General features: G+C 45.1%; 1 pseudogene; it reads right to left on the bottom strand.

Moving 5' to 3' along the window:
* Positions 1 to 5,510: 5,510 nt before the first annotated feature.
* Positions 5,511 to 8,324, bottom strand: LOC105885107 (heterogeneous nuclear ribonucleoprotein K pseudogene; annotated as a pseudogene).
* Between the last annotated feature and the right edge of the window lie 1,803 nt (positions 8,325 to 10,127).

Raw genomic sequence — 10,127 nt, 5'->3', positions numbered from 1 at the left:
GGGCCCCTGGGTGTTCTGCCCAGAATCTCCCACACCCTTTGGGTGAGTCATCTTAACTGGTCCCAGCCAAGGGGTCTGTGCCCACGCTCGGGCCAGGTGGGAAGCCCCCGGCTTCTGAGAGTGGGAGGAGGAAACCAGCTGTCAGGCCCAAAGACCCTGGGACCCCCAACATCTCCAGCAGCAGCTTGGAATGAACTAGAATCATCAGGATTCTCTCTAGTCTCCCTGCCTAGAGATTTGGAAATCTCAAATCCAGAGATTTGGAAACCCTTTAATGGCTTTGGGATGTGATGCCAAGCTGGAGCTTGGGTGACTGAGGCTAATGAGTGGGATTATTATTTCATGGACTCCTGGTGAGCACAGCACCCCCAGCCAGAATTCCCTAGGAAGCTTTTATGGAGCCTAAGTGATTTACCATCACTCTTTCCCTGGTGTCAGGCACCAAGCCGGCTGGCCTGTGAGATGGGTGGGGAATGAGATGACCTTTCCTCCATTCCCTCCCTGCCTGCCTGGAGCAGTAATCCCACCTGATAAGAGGGAGTCTCCTATCCACACTGAAGGCTTTAAACCTAATTTTCTCAGCAGGCTGGAATTGTCACCCATTTCCTCTGGTTCAGTACCCCAGGATTATTTAACCACCCTTTCTCTTTTGGAGGAGAGCTTGATGGCCAAGTTGCCTGGTAGTCTTCAGATGTAAGTTTCTTCCTTAACTTTGCCCTGGCATAGAGGGTGAAGTGGTTCCCAAGGTTGACCCTGGAACCAGGCGGCCAGGGTTCAAATCTTGGCTCTACCACTTCTTAGCTGTGTGACCTTGGACAAGTCATTTATCCCCCTCTGTGCTCTGGGAGGATGCACTGAGGCCCAGGGAGAGGTGAGAGTGGCTGAAACACAGAAGATAGGGTATGTGGGGAAGGAGATGGCTTTCCCAGCCTAGCTAAAAAGGCCAGAGGCTGCAGTAGGTGGAGATAATCGGCCTGTCTCTCCTCCTGGTAAAGCCCCTCCCTGTTTTCCCACATACCCTGCCTCTGATGAGGGCCCTGTGGGAAGATGCTCTGTGAGGACTGTTCCCTGAGGCTGGCTCCTTTTAAACACTAGGTGTAACTGCAGAGAGGTGGTAGAGGCGTGGAGAGGCCTGATGTGTGATAAGTCCCAGGCCCTCAGCACCCTGGGCTCAAGCCAGGGCTGGCTGCCAAGGCTGGCTTCTCTTTCCAGCCCTGGGGCTTTGAGACTCAGCCTCTAAAAGTGGTTTTTCCTTGGCCAGGGTCATCTAAGCAGAGGCTGGCCTAGACCCCACCCTCTGGCCCTTTTGTGGTAAGCCTGTGGCCCCAGTCACTCCCCTTTATCTGTCAACCTCTCCCAGGGACTAGGGCTGGTTCTAGAATGCAGAAAAGGAATGCCTGTATGTGTACAACTCGAATCCAGGATGTCAGTGTTGGAAAGGCCTTTAGTGGCCTTTGGCTGACCCCTTCGCAGGGCGAATGAGTAAGGCTGAGAAGTAGTGTACCTAGTTTTAGAGGAAAGAGACCAGACTAGGATTCACCAGGCCTGAATTGAGTCCTAGCTCCACCTGTTTGCTGGGTGACCTTGGGCTAGTCATTTCCCTTCCCTAAGCTGCAATTTCCTCCAAAAGCTCAACTTGAATGTCTGTCTCCTGAGCACAGGGGACACTGGGTGTACCCCAGGTGTCCTCCACTCCGTGTGAGGAGCACAGCAGAACATGGGCATTGAAGCCAGAGCCTCTTTGTTACAATTTCCACCTGCTACTTGCCAGCTAAGGAACTTCAACAAATTCCTTCATTCGTAAGACAGAGATAATATACCAACCTCATAGAATTGCTGCCAGCATTAAATGAGCTCTCAAGGCATAAGGCACAAAGGCGGCACCCGGAGTGTAGGCTCTTACTGACCGCACGAGTACCCAAGCGTGTATGGGTGTGTGCGTGCGTGCACCTGCGTGAGCAGGTATGCCCGAGAATGAACATCAGTGTTTGCATCTCTAAGTGTATCTTTTTTTTTTTTTTTTTTTTTTGAGACAGAGTCTTGCTTTGTTGCCCAGGCTAGAGTGAGTGCCGTGGCATCAGCGTAGCTCACAGCAACCTCAAACTCCTGGGCTCAAGCAATCCGCCACCATGCCCGGCTAATTTTTTCTATATATATATATTAGTTGGCCAATTAATTTCTTTCTATTTATAGTAGACACGGTGTCTAGCTCTTGCTCAGGCTGGTTTTGAACTCCTGACCTCGAGCAATCCGCCTACCTCAGCCTCCCAGAGCGCCAGGATTACAGGCGTGAGCCACCACACCCGGCCTCTAAGTGTGTCTGCATGGCACTTTGGGTCTGTCGTTGCCTTTTAAGGTCCACTATGTGAAATTCTGAAACATAAGCAGCCCCTGCCTTCAGTTCCTCGCAAGCTTTTGGGATCATTCTTGGGGTGAAGGTGACCTCCCTTCTCTACCTCCCAGAGTGTTTCCATTCCTACCTGTCGGTGCTGTAAGCCCACCATTGCCCCTGCAGGGAGAGGGGTCCCTTGGGGTCCTCCCATAGCTGGGAGACTGCCTTGCTGCCTGTTCCCTCACTGTGCCCGTTTCTTTCTCATTCTCCACACTGCACTCCAGTGGCACCTGGAAAGTTCAGATACATCTTGGAGACCAGAGGGGAGAGAGGAAAGACTGAGAGGAGTCAGGGTGTGTGTGGGGGGGAGTGTGTGTGTGTGTGTGTGTTCAGGGATGGGGGAAGGAGTGGGACAGAGGAAAGATTTCTCCAAATCATCAGTTGCTTTAAAAGAAAGCCTATATTTAGCTGGGCGTAGAGGGCCTGTAAATATGTATTTTGCAACGCAGACAGCCATAGCCGTGGGAGCGCTAGAGATATGCAGGGAGGTCAAAGAAAAAAAATAATCAGAAAGATTAGCCAATATATTTTGTCACCAGCAGATTCAAAGAATTCTTCCTACTGTCTGCTCCCACTACTAATAATACACAATTCTGTATTTTGATGGTTCCTATTTTTCATGTGCCCTCTGGATCTTGTGTGGTGGGGGCCTGAGAGGGCTAATGGTTCTCATAGTCGCCTGTTTCTGCCAGCCTTTGCCTTGCCTGCACTGGGTTGGGGGAAAGGGGGCCCTGACATCTCCCATCCCCACTGCCCCTGCCCGGCTCTGCCAGGCTCGCATGAAGCCTGCACAGGTACAGCCTCCATAACACCAGCTCGGGTCTCCCACACTCCGCCCCTTGGACTCATGTGGCCGTGGAGGTGACAGGTGAAAACCTTGCCCCTTCAGGGCAGTTCTAAAGACAATTTTTATTATTTAGCCTTATTTTTTTAGTTTTAAAAGTTTCTTTCTTTGGGCCAGCTGCGGTGGCTCATGCCTGTAATTCTAGCACTCTGGGAGGCCGAGGCGGGAGGATTGCTTGAGCTCAGAAGTTCGAGACCAGCCTGAGCAAGAGCGAGACCTGTCTCTACTATAAACAGAAAGAAATTAGCCAAACAACTAAAAATAGAAAAAACATTAGCCGGGCATGGTGGCACGTGCCTGTAGTCCCAGTTACTCGGGAGGCTGAGGCAGGAGGATCACTTGAGCCCAGGAGTTTGAGGTTGCTGTGAGCTAGGCTGACGTCATGGCACTCTAGCCCAGGTGACAGAGTGAGACTCTGTTTCAAAAAAAAAGAGTTTCTTTCTTTTTTTCTTTCTTTCTTTTTTATTTTTGAGACAGGGTCTCACTCTGTCACCCAGGCTGGAGTGCAGTGGTCTCATCATAGCTCACTGCATCCTTGAACTTCTGAGCTCAAGCAATCCTCTCACCTCGGCCTCCCAAAGTGCTAGGATTACAGGTGTGAGCCACTGCACCCGGCCCATGAAAGTTTCTTTAAAAACAAGAGCCAGTAAAAAAAAAAACAAAAGAAAAAAGTAAAAGATATTGTTTTTTTAAAAAAAGAAAAAAAAAATCCATGAGCCAGATTGTGATTTTTTTAAAAAAAGTAAAAGATATTGTTTTCTTTAAAAAAAAACAAAAACAAAAACAAGAGGCAGACCCAGACATGGTGGCTCACACCTGTAATCCTAGCACTCTGGGAGGCCAAGGCTGCTGGATCCTTTGAGCTCAGGAGTTTGATACCAGCCTGAGCAACAGTGAGACCTCGTCTCTACTGAAAAAATAGAAAGAAATTAGCTGGACAACTAAAAATAAGTAGAAAAAATTAGCCGGGCATGGTGGCGCATGCCTGTAGTCCCAGCTACTCGGGAGGCTGAGGCAGCAGGATTGCTTGAGCCCAGGAGTCTGAGGTTGCTCTGAGCTAGGCTGACGCCACGGCACTCTGCTCAGGGCGAGAGTAAGACACTGTTTCAAAAAAAACAAGGGAGGTTCAGAGAATCCCCTAACAAACAGAATTTACAAATGCTAGCTAGCAATGTGCCATTTTTGCTTTGGGTTTTTTCATATAAAAGAAAGAGAATATTCGAGTTTGAGTTGAAACCTTCCCTTTTTATCCCCCTGTCCCGTTTTCCACCCTCCCCACACTCACAAATTTGAAATGCATCCTTTCTGGACCATAACTTTTGCATTATTATTTTGCGGTTACAGCAAATTTATACATATAAAATTCACCATTTTAACCAAATTTTTAAGTGTACAAGTCATTGGCATTATGTACATCCACATGGTTGTACAACCAACACCACTGTCTCCAGAACTTTTTTTTTTGAGACAGAGTCTCACTCTGTTCCCCGGGCTAGAGTGCCGTGCCGTGGCGTCAGCCTAGCTCACAGCAACCTCAAACTCCTGGGCTCAAGCGATCCTGCTATCTCAGCCTCCCAAGTAGCTGGGCCTGCAGGCATGCACCACCATGCCCGGCTAATTTTTTCTATATATTTTTAGTTGGCCAATTAATTTCTTTCTATTTATAGTGGAGATGGGGTCTTGCTCTTGCTCAGCTGGTTTTGAACTCCTGACCTTGAGCCATTCGCCCACCTCAGCCTCCCAGAGTGCTAAGATTACAGGCATGAGCCACCTCGCCTGGCCTCCAGAACTTTTTCCATCTTCCAAAGTTGAAACGTCATACCCATAAAACAATTACTCCTCCTCCCCCTACCCTTATGCCCCAGGTACCATTGTGGTACTTTCTGTCTCTGTGAATTTGACTACTCTAGGTACCTCATATAAATGGAACCATACAGCATTTGTCCTTTTGTGTCTGGTTTATTTCACTTAGCATAATGTTTTCAAAGATGATACATGCTGAATTTCCTTCCTTTTTAAGTATAGTCCATAATTTCACATTTTCCCTACACACTTAAGTATTCATAAAACAGCAGCACATAGTAGTGCTGCTTTATGGAGTTCTATATTTTTAAAATTTATGTAACAGCTATCACACTATTATTTGTACCATTTTGTGCCTTTTCCCACTCACCATACTTTCGCAGTGGAGTCTCATTTGTCCATTTGGTTTGCTCATTTTGACTTCTGTTTATTATTTTATCATGTGATTAAGCCATAATTTATTTATCAGTTCCTCTACTGATGGGCATTTAGGTTGTTTCAATGTTTCACTATTTTAAGGAGGGCTGCATAAACACCCTTGCACTTTTCTCAAAACCCAACTTTAGAGTATATACTTAGAAGTAGAAAGCTGGGATTGTAGGGCAGGTACACTTTCAACTTCACTGGTACTGCCAGACTGCTCTCTGCAGCAGCCGAACCAATTTATCCTCTCACCACCAGCATTTATTTGTACAAGATGTCCTGTGTGACCATCTCCTTGCCAATGTTTGCTCTTGTTAGACTTATTTTTGCCAATCCGATGAGTGTGAACTGGTATCTCATTTGAAGCTGCATTCCCTGCCTATGAGGTCGAGCATCTTACTGTGCTCATTGGCCATCTGGGGTTTCCTCTAGGCAAATCACTTATGTACATATCCTTTTCTTGCCTATTGTAGCTTTTGGTGCAAGTGACAGCACAAAGCCTAGCTAGAAGGGCTTTAGGCAAAAAGGAATTTTATTATCTGACACAACAAGAAGTCCTAGGGTTGGTTAATTCAGAGACTCAACTGTAACAGCAAGGACCAGGGTCTTTTTGTCTTTCTGCAATACCCTCCTTGTTGTGTTGGCTTCTCTTATAGACTGGCCCTTCATGGTCCCAAGATGGCTGCCTCATTTCCAGGTGTCTCATGTAGACGACAGTGTCCAAGGCAATTGATGCTTTCTTTTTTCTTTTCTTTCTTTTTTTTTTTTTTTGGTTCACTAAATTTATTTTAAAAATCATAAAACATTTCTTACAAAACAGCATAACATTCTGCACACTGCTCTAAACAGATGCCAGAGACATGTGGACTATTGTTAGTTTCCTCCCTGTCCCACCCCCAAATGTGACCACAAAGCAAGGTGTTCACAATTATTACATGGGGGAAACTTTTTTTAAACCACCAACAATGAACAAAAAATAAAATTCACTCACTCTGCTGCTGTTTCAAAATTTCAATGTTAGTTTTTGGATGCCCTCCTCCCCCAACCCTGTTTGTAAGGAACTAAAACATTACATCTGGTGAACAGCAAAGATTTCACTACACCTCAAATGCAAAACACCTATGAAGGAGAGGAATGTTGGCTTTTTAAACAGAACCAGATAAAAAAAAAAAAAGATGCAGGACTCTTTCAGTTCGTCACTAGTCTTAGAAAAACTTTCCAGAATACTGCTTCACACTATAAAAAAGAAAAAATATCTTGCATTAGAATCCTTTAACATCTGCATACTGCTTCACACTGTTCTGCAGCAAATACTGTACATTCTGTATCTGGTCCTGTGTTCCTGTAATGGTAATGATCCAATCTTCGGATCCTCCTAAAGGCTCATTGATTTTGATTGAAGCTCTGACTCATGACGGATTTGTTTAATCCACTGACCACCTTTGCCAATAATAGATCCAGCCAAATCTTTGGGAATAGTTACTTGTGTAGTAATAAAAGGTCCACCAAGATCACCATATGAGCCACAACCCCCTGCATAGGAATAATCATATCCAGAGCCACCCTTTGGTTCATAAGCCATCTGCCATTCTGATGGGCTCCGTGTATCTATTGCAGAATCCCAAGTTTCATTAGCACTGAAACCAACCATGCCATCGTAGTGGTCTCCTGGTCTTCCTCTTCTATCATAGGCCATTAGATCTCCTCCTCTAAGAAGTTGTGGTGGAGGAAGAGGGAGATTCGGAGTTCTACTACCACCTTGGACACCTCACCCAAGAGGAGGGGGAGGTGGTCCTCTACGAGGGCTCAAATCATCATAATCTCTTCCAGATGGAGGCATGGGACACCCGCCCCGACCAGGAGGCATTCTGTCAAAACCACCCCTTCCCCGCATTGGAAATCCTACAGGCCGTTCACGGTGGTTGTCAAACATCATTGTAAAACCACCATAATCATAGGTCTCATCGTAAAAACTGGGATCATAAGGCTGTGCACGTCCTTTGATGAGAGACTCAGATATAAGATCGAGAATGATCTTTATGCATTCTACAACTTTATCAGGTTTTCCTCCAATAAGAATGACTTATTGGAATGGGTCAGTGGAATGAGGACAGCATTCCTGGAAAAGCTTGATTGTTGTTTGAGTATTCTCACAAAGTTATTTGATTTTAGCACCTTTGACCCCAATAATTCCTCCCACCAGACTCTGATGAATCAACATTCTCAACTTGCAGTCAAAGTCGCTTCCTTTATAGTGCTGGTAATTTAAGCATTCCACAGCATCAGATTCTAGTGGGAGCTGGCTGGTTGCAGTGGGTGATGGCAACTGCAGGCCTTCTTCCAAGGTAGGGATGATTTCCTTCAGAATTTCTCCAATTGTTTCAATATCAGCACTGATACTCAATATGCGCTCGGGGCCACTGCAGTCTGGGACTGAAACACTGGCATTGTAGTCAGTACGCAGAGCCTTAATATTCTTGCCTCCTTTTCCAATCACTGCCCCAGCATTCTTGCTCTGAAGCAGATTGCATAATTCAACCATCTCATCAGTGTTTCTAGACCTTTTAAATGCTTGTTCGTCTTCCATATCTTCTGCAGGGCCTTTACCAAATTCACCGTTGGTTTCAGTGTTGGGGAAGGTTTCCTCTGGCTGTTCAGTTTCCATTTTCTTGTATTAAATGGACACACCAATCAGTTATTATATATCCTTGCAGAGCAGACCTGAAGTGTTCCGGGCAGGACCCACAACTGACACCCTAGTGCTGCAGTAGCCGCTGTCCCTTCCCAGCTGCGCAGCCTCAGCCGGTCCGATTCTTTCTTTCTTTCTTTCTTTCTTTCTTTCTTTCTTTCTTTCTTTCTTTCTTTCTTTCTTTCTTTCTTTCTTTCTTTCTTTCTTTCTTTCTTTCTTTCTTTCCTTCCTTCCTTCCTTCCTTCCTTCCTTCCTTCCTTCCTTCCTTCCTTCCTTCCTTCCTTCTTTCTTTCTTTCTTTCTTTCTTTTTTGAGACAGAGTCTTGTTTTCCTATCCAGGCTATAGTGAGTGCCCTGGCGTCAGCCTAGCTCACAGCAACCTCAAACTCCTGGGCTCAAGCGATCCTGCTGCCTCAGCCTCCTGAGTAGCTGGGACTACATGCACGCGCCACTATGCCCGGCCAATTTTTTCTATATATATTAGTTGGCCAATTAATTTCTTTCTATTTATAGTAGAGAGGGGGTCTCGCTCTTGCTCAGGCTGGTTTCGAACTCCTGACCTGGAGCCATCCGCCCGCCTTGGCCTGCTAGAGTGCTAGGATTACAGGCATGAGCCACCACACCCGGCCGATCCTTGATCCAATGGTTTCTTATTAGAGTCTTTTCCATGGGCCTCACAGGCAATCTCTCTTCCCATCTTGGTGACCAGAATTGCATAAATGTCCACGCCTAAACCAGTCACTGACCAGAGAAACAAAATCATTGCGCTATATTTAGACCAATAACAGTTCACCTGATGAGGCTGGGGAAGGCCCAGTTTCCCCCAAAGCCCAAACCCTTGAATCAGATCAAGGTTCTATTATGGCGGAAGAAAGGAAAGGATGCTATTTGGAGTGGCACTCAAAAGGTCTGTCCTGTCCTTTTTGATTTCTAGAAGGTCTTTCTATATTCTGAATATTAACCCTTTATCTGTTGTATGTGCTGCCAACATTGACACCCACACTGTTGCTTGTCTGTTAACTTTGTAATGCCATTTTCACAGCAGAAGGCTTTTTTTGAGGGTAATATGATAAAATCAGTCCATCTTTTGCAAGTGTGTCTCTTGTCTAATAAATACTCTCCTACCCTTAGGTGTTCTGTATTTTCTCCTAATTATTTTAAAGTTTTGTTTTTCACTTTTAGTTCTTTCATCCATCTGGAATTCATAGTTATGGATCGTGTGAAGATTTTTCATAGGAAAAGCCAATTGTCACAACAGTTTTTATTGAATAGTATTTTCTCTCTCACTGAGCTGCAGTGCCACCACCATCATAAATCAAATTCCCACATATGCTTGGATCTGTTTCTGGGCACTCTATTCTATCGATCCCTTTGTCTAGCCCGGCACCAATACCACATTGTTTTAATTACTATCGCTTTCAAAAAAGTCTTGGCATCTGTTAGGGGCAGGCCCTTCTCCTTGTTCATTTTCAGAATTGTCTAGCCTTTGCTCTTCCCTTTACAATCAGTTTGTCTAGCTCTGTGCAAAATCCTGTTGGGATATTTACTCGACATGCATTGGATCAACAGATTGATGTGGAGAAAATCATCTTCATGATACTGAGGCTTTGTACTCCTAAACTGAATAGGTCTCTACATGTCTCCATTTATTCCTTTTATAGCCTAGAATGTTTGCCTTCATAACATATCTTGAAATGTCTGAGTTTTTTTCTGGATTCTGTACATTTTTTTGTGAATGATTGCTTTTTAAAAAGATACAATGATTTCTAATAAATTATTGATAGTGTATAGCAGCACTGTCGAATTTTGTAGTTTATTGGTATTTGGATGTTGATCTTTGTCCAGCAACCTTGCTGAGCTCACTTAATAACTCTAATAATATGCTTGTAGAATCTATTAGATTTTCTTTCTTCCTTTTAAAAAATAATTTAAAGAGGTTTATTCTGAGCCATGAGGACCATGCCCGGAGCCATACCC

Source organism: Microcebus murinus, chromosome 18 (assembly GCF_040939455.1).
Source record: "Microcebus murinus isolate Inina chromosome 18, M.murinus_Inina_mat1.0, whole genome shotgun sequence".
Classification (NCBI taxonomy): domain Eukaryota; kingdom Metazoa; phylum Chordata; class Mammalia; order Primates; family Cheirogaleidae; genus Microcebus; species Microcebus murinus.
The sequence above is the reverse complement of the archived record's forward strand: the minus strand, read 5'-3'. Positions and strand labels throughout refer to the sequence as shown.